Source organism: Zootermopsis nevadensis, unplaced genomic scaffold (genome assembly GCF_977971745.1).
Source record: "Zootermopsis nevadensis isolate Lab colony 2312 unplaced genomic scaffold, Znev_1.0 Znev_ptg000008l, whole genome shotgun sequence".
NCBI classification, from domain to species: domain Eukaryota; kingdom Metazoa; phylum Arthropoda; class Insecta; order Blattodea; family Termopsidae; genus Zootermopsis; species Zootermopsis nevadensis.
This window is the reverse complement of record NW_028259140.1, coordinates 548889-563587: the sequence shown is the minus strand read 5'-3', so window position 1 is coordinate 563587 and position 14699 is coordinate 548889. Positions and strand designations below refer to the sequence as shown.

The following is a 14699-nucleotide window of genomic DNA, read 5'->3' as shown; positions in this document are numbered from 1 at the left end:
TCAGATGATCTTCTGAACACATTGCCACATTCATCAGCTGAGGAACACCAAGATTCAAACCAAACAAAAGGGTTATCTGCCATATTTTCTGTATGGAACACGTTTAGTCCTAAAGTCCATAACAAGTTTTATAAAAAATTAGTTTTGCATTAAATTTCAATAACTGATTTCCACCAAAACAGTAAAGTAGGCAGGCCACAAGAGAATTTTCTGTCACCGGATTCAACGCGCTTTCCATATTTTATAAATTATTTCATGCGTTCGCGTCATGGACAGTCAATAAAAGCAGAGCATAATCCCGTGGTGCGTGTACTAATCACATCAGCCGCCATGTGCTTTTTATTAAAATAACATATCAGGTCAAAAGGTTGCTTGCTCGTCGAGTAGGAAGTGGCGTCATTGGACATGGCACCAGACACGCATTCACACATTAAATCCAGCTTACAGATACGTAATAGTTTCTACATGAGCATAATTTCACACATTGAAAAGGACCCAAACAAACAGAAATTGCATACGGCGTAATAAAACAACTGAGCTTCATAAACAGTGAGAGAAATTTTTTCACAATATCACTTAATACTTCTGTGTTAAGTCGACGGTAAATCACACAAGGCTAGCTTTCACAGTATAGTTAAATAAACACCTAAATTAATAATAAAATAATTTAAATTGCACTAAATTTGTCAAAGATTAATCTGCTTTTATCGTGAAATGAGTCACCATTTAACCAAAAAGGAAATACTTTTTTAAAACTGATTCGACGAAAAACAGAAACACAATTAAGCATAGATGACCAGAAAAAAGGGTTTCATTAAGACTGATCCTTTCCTACTTAAGCGACAACAAACAGAAAACATGCAGGTACTTGAGTCTGGCCCCTTACCGGTATGCAGAGCCGAGAACAGGAATACATGGAGTTTATCTTCACTCCTCCCATACGCCTTCGTAGCTTAGCCTCAGACACAGTGGTGACTTGAACCAGCGGGAAGCTCTCGATGATCCTGAAAGAGATCCCGGTTTTCAATAGTCATGACAGTAATTGTCTCCTCCTAGTTACTTCTGCGACAAGATAGTTACTAAGAATAAATCATAAGTTTAGAATTAGCCTCACAAGGAACTACATAAATCCTTCAGAAAACTGACAGACGCTCGGCTCGTCAAGAAATTCTCTTCCTTTTAGCGAGCCCTGAGGCTTGGAACTATCTCGATGTTGGTCTGCTGGGTTGTGACGTCCTGCGAGTATGTCGGTGGATACCAACGTTCCGGAGCCCTGAAGATGTAGGTAGTATGTTCCACCGAAACGTTGGAATCCACCTCTAAGTCCACACAACATTACGACCTAGTCGATTTACAGTCCTATGTATTTTGATATTAAGACTTCTAGTTATTATAAGCGAAGACGAACATTTCTAAATTCATGCAGTAATTACGCGAACGAAGTTTTCTCTCAATTTCTTCGCGAGACAAAATTCTGGTTTGTTCCTGTCGTTCCTAGATGTATGTGGTCCGATTCTGACATTCCGTCGTCAGCAAATGTGCCTTGAGCGGCAAGTTTCTTGAGCAGACGTTTTAGAACCCCTGGGCTCGCGGTCCGGACCTGCCATTAGCAGGATGAGCCATACGGGTAGCCAACATGCAAGTGCATCCGCACGCAAGCTGTGAGCTTTGGCCAGCCTTACGGTAGGCTTCGGGAAAGAGACCTACAAGTTTTTATCCCTGGATCGATTAGCAATTTCGTCGATTGCCATACAGTACACGAATTTCATTACTCCATCTTCCCCTCACCTCCTCCACCTACGTTTCTCCTTCTCATTCACTCGCTGCTTCTTTCGTCTCCTACGTCATAAATTTATAACTTAAAATTCAATTCATCAAACTTAAAGAGGTCAGACAAGAACATTCTTGATACAACAAAAGAAACATTTAAAAGTCTTTGCGTAGTAAACTTAAAGTGTGGTTCATGGGTTAATTAATTAACAAACGAAATTTAGCGAAAGATTTGTCACTGCGCTCTGAGGTAGTCTAGCAGCGGCAACTACAAGTTTTACATTTTCGTGATTTTGCGTCTACTTGAAATAAAAGTCTCCGATGATAATTCACGCAAATTTCTGGCACAAAACAAACTTTTAGAAGGCGATTTCTGTCTCCATTATCAGAGTCGATGTCCACAGACGATGGCTTTCTGCTGAGCAACGTCGCTGCCCATCACCCTAGAAAATTTTAGTTGATAAATTTCCCCAGAAAGCTTCAATTTTGCTATTCATTACTTATATTTATTAATTCATTATTTAATCATTAACGTAGTCATGACTACAATGCTATCCTTGTCACTTTCAAGAAAGTGAAAGTTCCCGTCATTCTTACCGCGATGAGCAGACATCACAGTACCTCGAGCACGTGATACAACTTCGTAAAATGGCCGAACACTGCTCCAGCACTGGGGTCAGAAGACGGGACGTCACTGTGGGAACGCCGTTCGGACGCCAGCCGCACGTCATGGTATCCCGTGTCCCATCACCACTTAACGCAAACCAATTACCATGCATAATTAAGTCGTCGGCGCGAGGACCGGAGTCATTCCATCTCCCTGGCGACCCCAGGCCTGGCATGCACCACCTGGGACCAGAACCGTGCACCCTCGTCCATCAGCCCCCCCCCCTTCTGATGGGACAGCCGCTATGACGTCATGAAGTGGGCGCATGCCAATAATTCAGCGTAAGCGAATCTGCATGCTGGATAGCATATTCCGTTATCTCTCGACGGGAATGTTAAGGGCGTACTGACACACGATTCTTCATCCACCTGCCGAATAACAGACAACTCGGGGTCCAAGATGCAGGTGGGAGAACAATGTTAAAGTGACCTTACGGTAAGAGGCTGTGGACTTGATTCAACTGTGTCCACGGCAACGAATATCTTAAGCCAGCAGAAACAAGAAAACCTCTCAGGCTACGGTACTAGCCGCGCGTTCCACTTCGTCTTATATTCATCAGCCTAGTAATTCCAAAACGTAGCCATCAAAGCTCTTTCTTCAAGAAATGGAATAACCTAATCTCTACTTTTCTTTTCCCTTTTAAGAAAGTGATCCACTTTTATCTCCTTCCGGATTCCTACTAGCCAGTCCCAATTCAGCCAGACTTTTAAATGGTTTTTCACAAAATTTTCCTTTCGTGAAGGGAAGCAAGCCACTGTAATTAAGCTAAGTAATTACGTAATTCGCAAAAACAAATACAGTTTCTTCATTTCATGCATTTGTCTTACGCTGCAGTGCTAACTAAGTGACTGTTTCTGGTTACGTTCTGAGGTCCGTGGTTCGAATCCCGACCGAAGACCAATCTTGGAACAGACAAGATCCCTTATCCGATCGCATGTCCATCATTTGCCGAGTGCCGAGGTTAATATGTTCCCTTTCAAACGGTGTTTGCACGTAAAACAAATCCACCTTTAGCTGTTTACCTTACACGTGTGTTAAAACAGTTTGGCTGTACAAGTCCACCCCCCACCCCCACAGTTACAAAGTTATGTAACCATCGGCCAGATGCCCTTCGAGACCCCGCGTGGGGCCGCGCAGATTATCGGTCTGATTGCGATACAAATTACTAATGACGCTGGCTCGGGTAAACACATCTTCGTCTATCAGTAACAACGTATCTCTTTTAGTCACTTGATTACTAACTCATCTTGTCATTAGCTAATAACTCATTACTGTACGGATTTCCTATTGATCACGCAGTCTTTCAGGAACGCATTGGAAGCCGATGCCAATTACATTCACCTCGCATGCAAGGCCGGACGGAAACTCTGCACCGCGTCCAGACCAAACCAAAACCTGTCGTCTGTACCCAAGCGATGGGATCTTCCAGTACTATTCCGGCTTTCGCTTGAATACAATGAGTAAAACCACGAAAACCTGTCACACTGCTCAATTTCCTGGCAAGGCTCACTCTAAATGCCATTTTGAGCATGCGCGGAGTAACATGTGATGGAGAAATCAGCTCTGTAAACAAAATATTTATGTCTATACATACAGCAGCTCTGCCGTTTATGAACTCTGTCAACACGAGATTTGCTCTTCGTTAGGAAGCTCACAGTAGCTCAGGTTTTCGAAATTCTCCTACCATTTTAGGGTGTCCTGAAGTTCATAACCGTCTTTACGACATCCCGCGACTGTTCAATATCCAAAGTCCCCCGAAAGTCCACACTCACTCTACCTCCTTCGTCTAGGTCTAGCACGTAGCTTTTCCCTTGAAGTTTTCAAAATGAATCTCTCTCATTCATGTTGCACCATCCTTGATTTGACGATCACAGATTATGTAGCTCATTATTACACAAATTTCTCAGGTTTCCTGATCTCCGCCAACTTATGTTCATGCCTTCTGGTAGTAAACCAAGTTTCACACTCATACAAAGCGAGAAATGGCAACACAGTATAGACATGGGACATGAGATAGAGGCCTCATCATAAAGAACGCGTTTGAAAGTGGAGCACATTCCATTCATTCTTTTGCCTTCGTAAGATAAGCCGTCAAATTAGAACGAAGTGCACAGAGTAACTTAACGCTGAGATCGGGAGCTGAGAAGCTGATGTTAATTTATGGGACGGTTCTCTGAACCTTCACATCTGTTGGCCTGTAACTACGTCACAATTTAAAGATGATATCCAGCATGAAATTGGCAATTGCGGGAGAAGCGATCGTGATTTACAAGACAGCAGACTTGTCGAGAGGCTGGCGCGGGATTAGGTCGATTTGGAAGTGCGTGGGATGAGGGTACACTTCGTCTCAGTCTCTGACAGACTATAATTCCTTGGCGTCTTATCAATTGGGGCTTATTTCCAGGAGAACCTACGTCGCTTACACTCTCGCACCGATAACTTTCGACACAACTACGGAATTATCCAATTAATCCATTTAATATCCACACACATAGGCCCCATAATATACACCTGATAGAGTAGTTACCACAACACTTCGCAGTTGAGAGATCCTGGGTTCAAATCCTTGCTGAAGTTGTCACGCTCTTCCTCAGTCACTCCAGGTAAATGCTGAGGACGGGTGTGTGTATATAACGGACTTAGTTTTGCTTTTAATGACTCTATCCGTTACATAAGACATGCCTTAGCGATTTCAAAGGTTTACCAGCTCGTGTTCACATTTTTCTCGAGGCAGCCACAACCAGAGATCGCTCTGACTTATGAAAAGGCTAGTAATGTCGGCAGTTCCACGCGATCTTCGCGATGGCAGATCGGGGTACTAGCTTGTCGCAGAGACTGTACCACACGCTGAGGATTGAGACGTCATCACGAGTTTTCTTGCAGTCTATGGGTATATTAATAACCCGCTGTACGCGGTTAGGGGTGGATTTCGCGGTGATGCTGGTGGTTGTAGGAGGAGAATAAGGGAGGTAATGTCAGAAATTGAATCACGGTGATTGAGTTTTGAATCCGTTGGAAGCTGCGGTACAGGGAGGAGAAGGGAGAACAATTAATTAATGACCTGATGATCAGTTTGCAGTACATCATCGCTGCTACTGAGAGACCTTCGTACCCAAACTGCCAGTCATGTTCCCTTCGGTATCACGAACACGTTTCAAAATGTTATGTTTCGTTAGCAGGAACGATTTAACAATTCCAAGATTATTAACACTGTCATGCAGACTTTAAAACTGTCTGGACACCCAATCAAAATATTTGTACATGTTGTACAAACAAACAAAAAATTTATCCAGAAAAAAAACACTGAATAAATGGGTTGGGATCACAGTTTGGATTATAAAAACAAGAAATGCATATGAAATTTTGAGCCCGAGGTTCTCACTGTACCGAAAATGCCGATACTGGTCTTCTGGGTGGCGACGCCATGAGAAATTTGAGGTAGATACCAAAGTTGAGGAGAAATATAATGTTTTCCACGTCCAGAGCCGAAAATTGAACAGTAGATTTCTCCCAAACGTTGGTAGTTCACCACCTGCAAGTCCATACAGCGTCAATGCTCGGAATACGAAAATACGACGCACAGAATTTTAAATGTACAGCCCACATAAGAGAACAACATTCATGTTTCGAAAACAGTTGTTAACGCAACTTTGTGACTTACCCAACTGGTAAATCAGCCGGTTATTGAAGCGAAGATGGCCGTCTTCTGAGCTGTACCGCCGTGAAAACCTCAAATCTTACTTAGTTGTCTAAATGTTTTGTTGGTTACCCTGTCAGTTAGTTTGTTAGCAACTATAAATGGAGGCGTGGGAGGGGTATTGCGCGCGCATCAAGTTCTTACCTGCTCCATCTGCAGCGTTCAATTACGTTATTCTGTCAACTTGGAGCTAACACGGGCGTTTGACGTGTGCAAATGACGGCCCATTGTGTTCGGCTCAATTATGACCACGCTTTCTGGCATCACCACCTAGCCTGTATCTCTTCTCTCCTCAGTCATCATCAATTTTCCATCGTACACAGGCGTTCTGGTCGATCATCAACTGGTATTGTGTGTTTATTACGGTACGCGCAGGCAGTATTATGAATAGAGTAGCAATCGATTCATCGATTCTACTATCAAGAGTCGCTCATTTGCACTCATTCATGCTGCTACGATCAGCATTAAATTGCATTCGTTTGCTCCTGAATCCGACATTTTATTTCGTTTGCAAATATTATGCAATCGAAAACAATATTATTATAAACGAGTGTGTTATTGTTACAAACGGTTTATTAAAAGGTGATGATGATTTGTGGTGGATGAAAAGGGCAAAGCTTTGCTCCAACTGACTGTTGTCAAGACAACAATCAGGGACTGTTTGTGTCGAGAGGGGGCCACATTGGTGCAACAGTGTTATCAGAGGATTTGGCCAGACTTTTAACGATTTGCGATGAGAGTTTAGACAAGCCATTGTGTTATTTCAAACACACATCAAAGTGAAATGATGGGATAAATCTAGAGTTTCTCTGGATAGAAAGACAACGACTGTCTACCGAATTCTTCAGAAGGTAATTTCATTGTCAGCGTGACTAAACTTGACTATTTAACAATTCTTTACGAGTGGCTAACAGAGAATGACTGACGAGTGACAAGTAATGGAGTGAAAAACAGGTGACAGCTCGATCGATTGAGCGGGAGTGACTGAGTAGTTAATGAATTAGATGTTGCCTGAGTTGGTGATTTAACGAAGACATATTTGGTATGAGGATTCTATCGTTGAATAAAAACAGGGGTTAAGATGGGTGTCTTGTGGGATGTGGCTGAAGACTGAGGCAGCAAGTCCCTCTAAAACGTTGGCATTTACTTATAAATAAACAGCTACGAGAACCAGGATGATCAACATCGATGTTTTCATCCCAGATATAATTTACACAAATAAGTACAAAAAAGGGAACATAACATCACTCGACACTACAAAATATCTACATTTCAAACACGAATTTCTGCAATGCAAAGCTGGGGCTTCTGAATAATGATATGAATGCATTGCTCATAGAAATTTTGTATCAATAATAATGAAGCCGGCAGCCCCGTATTTTAGGCACGCTGTGTGTTCTGACTGCAGTGCCTGGTAGTATATAATGGCTGCCATTGAAAGCTGATCCACTGAGTATGGGGCAGATGGATGGGTCGGGAAGGAGTGTGGGTAATGGAACCATGGTAGGGGGACAGGAATTCGATTGGAAATATAAAAGAACGGGAGAGAGTGAGAGAACATGTAGAAAAGGAGAAGAAAAAGACATAAATAGAGAGATGACAGAGAAGGTAACAGATACCCCCCCCTCTCTCTCTCTGTGCTCGGCAAGGGATAATTTCGTCACTTTACTATTGAAGTGATAGGCAGAGACAACTCAGCTTCTTTGCGTCACTCGCCCCCACAGCATGCGTGCGTGCGTGCATACGCACATACACTGAGCTTGCCAGCCTACCACCGAGTCTGAACTGCGGCCCATCCAAAATGCGGAACACGACCGGTTTATGTTGCCAAGGTATCCAATTACGTCTAGTGGTTCAGCCGAAGACACGACACAAGAACTTACGGGAACTTCAAAACGTCCGGAAGCTGTCCGCTCCTAAGAACATCCTCCTTGTCCCGTCCAACGACTGCAATTTGTTTTGTTCGTTTTCCGGAAGTGAAGTGGCCAATGGGGTGAAAGAGACGGGCGGATTGAGATGAAGACGCCAGCATCCTGGGAGCGCATCAATATTTATTAACGGCTGACGTGTACGGAGACCTGGTGCAGCGCCCAGAGAAGGGACGGACACGAGAGAGGCTTCCTTCCTAACTGCCCCTGAGCGAGGTCCAGTATCGCCTCTCCACGCGATCCGGCCACACCCCATCTCTCAGAGACCCATGGTAATCCCGGCCTCATTCTGATTTCGGCACTCCGAAAGATTTCCACTACAATTCTGTGTCCATGCCGTTCCTTTTCTTTGCGATCTTAACTATATTCGCAGTGCGTCATTGTCTCCCGGAGCAACTACTCACGAAAACAGTTGACACAAGATAAGCGCGTAAAACTCTGCCTTCATGATTCCTACATCATTCATAGAACCTTCCCATCAGTAGTGACGAATTAGAAGGTACCTGCTTCGAATCTCCGCTGTTGCCTGCCATCCTGACAGTTTTTCCTCAGTCTTTCCACCCTTAATGACTCTCTGCACGAAGTAAATTCTTCATTGTGAAGCTAAAAGTCTAACATCAACGTGAAAAACAAGAAACTATCATGGGTTAAGCTGGGAAATTCCTGGAGTAGAGACGACACTGGCTTATATCAGAGTATAATATTAAAATGGGTATTAATTATGTTGTGACCCTGTGGACAAACTGAACTGTTTCAGGAAGCATGCCGAAAATCCGTTTTAATAGCAGGGCTCTTCAGACCTGCCATCTTGTACTCAGTAAAGAGTGTGTGCCTCACAGTTCGTTAGTTAATTGGTTAATCAGCCGCTACTTCAGTCTGCTAGTTTCTTGAGCTGTACAGTCAGCTGTTTTTTGAGTCACCCAGTGAGGACGGAGAATCATTCATTTTCCTGTTCTACCCGCACATACGTACAATAAATCACGTGACCGCCGTCCAATTTCACTTCTGGAGGTCCGTTTCTTTTATATCAGTAATTGTGCATGTTCCTCCTGTAGCCGGGGGGGGAGCACAAGTCGTCGCCACTCTGCTCGTCATTAATAGTTAACTGGTGATTGTACGCGGACACCATCAGCTAGTAATGGATGTACCTACGTAATTAGAGGCAGCGAAGAGCCCATCTGCCGCGAGAGATACGAACCGTGATAAGCCACGTCCAGGCCTACCAACGCAATAATAAGCGCAAGTTCTACGAAGATATTAAATCCCTCCTAGCGACGCTTGATTAATAATTCCACAATAATTTCCTAATGTACTCCAACTTTAAACTGATCAGATATCACCACACAGTCGACAAGTCTGTAGTCGGTAACAGGCGAAAGTGTCGTACAAAATCTGTAGTTACGTTCTAACACAATCCTAAGCAAGATTTCGTCCTCAAGTTTTAGTCAGGCTCAGGGCGGCGTCGGACCGCCGAGACCCGACGTCGTTAGGTTCGTCGCGGAGGGCGTGTCACCGGAGGAGGAAGGTTTCCTCCGAGTTCCCCGGGTTTTTTCTTCGCTAATCATCATCACGCTCATCTATCACCGCCCCACGAGGTGTGCGATACCCCTGACCAAGCAACACATCGCCGTCGTCTCCGGGTAAACTTAGTTTCTAACGTAATCAAACGCAGTTCGTGCTCTGTCGGGTTTTATTTTTACAAAACCCATCACCACACAAAATATATGGATCTTCGGAAACTGACAGTTGCTCAGCTGGCCAATGAATTCCTTTGCCCCTTACGAATGTGGACAAAATTCACACACCCTGGTTACTTGAGAAACATTTCCATTTTGTCTTCCCATCTGACCTCTTACGTTGGGGGTTTTTATAATTAAATTTTGTGTGCATTTCTCATTTCCCCCTGTCTGTTAGATGACCGGCAGACCTTACTTCTTTAATTAGCTCGCCCTAATGCAGAGTACACCCATTTCGTTTTCTTGGGTCCTAACGAAGCAAAACATAAAACGAATTTCTGGCTGGACTCCTGATATAAGAGCAGGCCGCCCCGTTTTCAAAAACTGTTCATTAACCCCCCCCCCAAAACACAGTTTGTATTCTCTTGCAAAACACCACAAAATAACAATGTTGCTTCTCCTTTATTTTAAGCGAGGTTCGCTTTGTGCAAGGATAGCTGTGCCTGGGACCAACAGCTGGAAAACTTGTAAACAAGTAAGGAAAATGAGAGAGAGAGAGAGAGAGAGAGACAAAGAAAGAGAATGAAGATTAAGTAGAGACCCGGTAAACAGCAGCTGATTTGGTGTTGCAGTATTAGTGTTGGGGCGAAACAACGACTCGCGAGGAAACTTTGAGATAAGGGAAAATGGTGGCGAGGGAACGCAAGTGTCTATTGTTTGTTTAGTAGGGAATTGTGGGAAATGGAATAGCTCTGTGTGTGTGTGTGTGAGAGAGAGAGAGAAGTCTCGGCACATACCAAGGACTGTGATTGCACCGAACTTGCAAGTCGTAACAGAGTTAAATCCACTAGGGATAAGCATATCTTACGTCCCTTTTTCTTTTAACTGCCTAAGTGTTTTGTTTGCCAGAACGAAATTAAGGCAGTACAGTCTGCTGGAGATGTGTTTCGAGATACCAGCTCCATGCAACAGTCATCCTGACAGTCCTGAATGTTACGTAACTCTGACGTCCATCGGCCCGCCACTGAACCCCGTCCTGGCCAGATATATAAGTCGATAATGCCTCGGGTCCTTAAGGCCCATTTAAATGTCACATCGTTCATTCGCGTTTTTCCAAGAAGCAGAGTTTCGGTGTTACCCTGGTGTGGACGTCATGGCGAACAGACTCACGCGCGTGGCATCACATACCAGCCTCCGAGCCAGCAACCCGCTGTGTCACTCACTACAAGACGTCATTTCGTTTGGTTTTTTAGTCTGGACCCAGAAGTCCTACTCTGCTCCACCGGGCTTTGTTCGGATTCTGTTTGCTTGGGCAACTGCAGTGTTGACACTCGTGTTCTTCCGGGTGATTTTCTGCGTGGTCGAATTTCCCGGCCCTTCAACCTCGCCACCCCATCTACTTCCCAGCTCATTCGAGGCCCTGATTGTCGAAGATGGAACACCCCCCCCCCAGACGGTAAAACTAACTGGGAGGGTTGATCAGTCGCGGGACTAAAGCAAAGTGATCTCACGTGGCAGTTTCGAAGTTTACAGCTACGTCTCCCCGACACTTTAACTGCCACAGTCTTCCTGGGAGTACAAACGTGAATCACGTTTTCTGCTTTTCAAATTCCATGTACCAACAAAAAGTGTTAAAATTTATTTTACGGAAATTTAGCATCAGGATATGGACTAGATTAACTCAGTTAGCTCAGAACAGAGACCAATGGTGGGCTGTCGTGAGCACGGAGATGAACATTCGGGCTTCATTAAAGGCTGGAAATTTCTCCTTCGTGCGGTTAACTTTACCGGCGAAATGCTACACCTAATGAAATCGAGAGTAAGGTAGAGAGAAGTTATTTTCGTACCACGAGGATTGCTGCTACACAGAAAGAAGCCATTTGTTTCATTTTATTTGAATGAAACGCGCTTAATAACGGGGCGTACGGGAGGAGAGGAGAGGAAAGGACACGAGACTGCTCCAATCAATCTAATCAGGGCGAAGTGCCTGCCGCTGGTCGCGCTCCGCCAACAGATGGAAGACGCGTGGATTGAACGAGAACAAATTTGTTGAAGAGCTGGACGCAGCTCCGATCAGTCGCCATCCCGTTCTTTGTGCGAGAGCTACTGGAAAAAGCGATGCCTAGAGCGGCGTCCGCTTTGCATCCGCCCACTAATTGGATGGCCGAGTGCCTTCTTCATCTCAACTCCCGTGTTCTTCAGAACAGCAGAATCCGACACACGACGCTCTCTTGATATCACTGATAATCGGAAATTAAAAATACAAAGGTTGGGTGGGCCTGTGGCAGTGTTTGCACGCTTCTCGTGTCTCACACGTCCCACGCTCCGCTGCGCGGAATTGCACTGACTATAATGTATTCCAACGAAACACGCACGACATCGCAATTCGCCCATCTACCATATGCTACTGAATTGGGGGGAGGGGGCACCTCTTCAGAGTGAGTGGTGGGGAGGGGGGAAAACAACTTAAAATTGATTAGATTGGATGGGTCCATGTCAATGTACTTGTAGGCCACGCCACGTATTGCGCACACACACACTCAGCAGGCTATCTCAGCGAGTCTGGCACGCTACATCGGCTAGTCCGAGTTTTCGTCTACAAAAGCTCGTTCTCAACATCCAAAGACTAAGATATCTCTAAATAGGCCTCGGCATCTTCTTCCCGGCTCGTACATTATCACTTGGCACAGAATTCGACACTATTTAAAGCTTCGTAGGGAAATCTACGAAATGAGTAACATAAAATATCTGTCGTATTTTAATAAAATTGCTACTACAAATGTTTTTAACATTGAAATGTCACTGAGGAAAATATTTAGACCTAAGAGGGTTACAGTAATAGGAAAACGGAGAAACACAACCAGGGGCTTCATTATTTCTATCTACTCTTCATAAAACATTATTATGGTAATAAAATCGACGCTTCCTGGTAACTGCTGTTTGGTTTAAAGAGAAGTTATCACGCGCCACTGCAGTTCAAATCCTAGCCCGTGATGCGGGGGACATGGACCCGGAAACAATAACGGGCACACGAGAGCTATGCGCGATGGGATATGTTGGTTTCGTTCAAATGGACCTTCGAGACATAGGCGTGTTTACTGACTGAGAACAGAATACACTGTTTAACACGGTAATGAATCTTACGGTTCTATAATAATAGCAGGGAATTTCTTGAGCAGATGAATAATTTTTAAGTGAAAAACGTTGCATTACGTAGTTAGCAGTCTCCCCTCCCCTCAAAAAAAATGGTGAAGAGGACATTTGCGATATCGGATACGAAACGCTGTCATGGATGATTCCTTCGTACGCAAAAAAAACGAACCAATATAATTTGGGGGGAACTGAGTCTCTGTCCCAGCTGACAGAAGTGATTAGTTATTATTCGCATTCTCCGCTGAATTAAAAATCAACAAATTGGCTGGAGCCCGTAGACAAAGAACACTGGAGAGAGAGAGAGAGACGAGCAAGTAAATGTATTGTTTGACGGCGTTCTGTTGAGCCCAGACGTCGCACAGCAGGCGCTGCCTCGTGCGACCCTCCATGGGGTCCATGTCCCGGTGTCACTATACCCTATTGAGCGAAAGTGTTTGGCAGAGAACATGAACCAGTGTCACTAATCGGTTTTATGTGAACGACATTATTTCAATAGCTTTTTCACAATCATCAGACAAGAGATCCAGCCTCTCTGTCTGTCGGTCTGTCTCTCGTCCCGTTCCCCCAGAGAGGCCCTGCTGACACTCAGTCGGTGTAGCCCAAAGTAGACATAAATGTCGCTGATTCAGAAATACCAACTCACAGTGTGTGATCACTGGTAAGATATTTCACTGAAATTTAATATCACGGTGCGGTGACGATTATAAATGCTCCGAAACAAGTACAATTAAGTAATTTCAGAAGTCCCTAGTCAAAGCTCATGTGGACGAAACGCCATTTCCAGAAAGTAGGTTTAATTAGTTATGAATTTCGTTTATATAAAATATTCCCTATTGGTAGAAATGTCACAAGAGGACGACGCTGATTTAAATGTTGTAGCAAATATAATTATCTTTCTTACCTCAGTCAAACACGCGACTGTCTCACACAGATTGGACGCCTCATAACGTTTTAAGAAATGTATTGCTCTTTATTCCGAGATATATATCTACTAAAAAAATGTGTTACACGCACGAACCGCTGTTCAACGTTGAGGCAGGTGTTACATATAGTTACCGAGTACTTACAGATTTAAGCAAGCCAGTTACAAAGATCAGCGAAATCTTTCCCATTTCTCACGGCTACCGTTAACTTGCACGCAAAATAGTTTACTTAAAAACTCTGAAGGAACAGTTAACACGTGTTACTTCGTCTTGTCCTGCAAGTAATTCAATTTCTATTTAGGAAACGGTTCTTACTGCCAGTGAATTTGCCCGAGCGAACCAACTCCCTCACCTGTGGGCGCCGAGTTCCGTAGAACTGCATCAGATAAGGAAGTCTATTTGCGAACGGGGGGACGAACACGCCGACCTGGGAACCGCGTGGTGAAGTGCGGTGAGAGGTCCTAGAGGTTCGAAATCTATGATTTATGGTGCAAAGCCGCATGAGAAATGGAAAATGTAAGGTTCTCAATACGCGGCGGTCACAACGCGTCTAGGGACCAGGCTTAAAGTCTGAAACACTTTTCTTCCTGAACTCGACTTGTTATAAACGGGAATGCGGTAAGAAAATATCCGCGACGTTGCTGTTCAGAGACTCAACCGACGTTTCGGCGCTAAATGAACGCAGACGGCAGCCGATGAAATGGCACTGATATGGAAACAGAATATTTCGCTCGTCCGCTCGACCCAGTTTCCAAATATCGCAGGAGTTCATGACAGTCACAGTAAACTAATCGCTGCTTTGTACAACATGAAAGATGGGAAAAAGACCACCCAAAATATTCGTCAAAAACTGAAGGAATAATCACTTGGAAAGCAAAGAAATGG

The 14699-nt window shown here is 44.2% G+C and overlaps 2 protein-coding genes across 5 annotated transcripts in view; one reads left to right on the top strand and one right to left on the bottom strand.

Annotated features, from left to right (window-relative positions):
* Positions 1–14699, top strand: part of kn (EBF transcription factor knot) — a 135147-nt gene that overhangs the window by 40617 nt on the left and 79831 nt on the right. The window lies entirely within an intron of this gene.
* The window catches only part of LOC110828138 (protein PBDC1), a 232616-nt gene that overhangs the window by 144306 nt on the left and 73611 nt on the right, over positions 1–14699 (bottom strand). The window contains exon 2 of the mRNA XM_087344781.1: positions 887–1004. The gene's annotated coding sequence lies outside the window, so the exon portion shown is untranslated. The remainder of the gene's footprint in view (positions 1–886; positions 1005–14699) is intronic.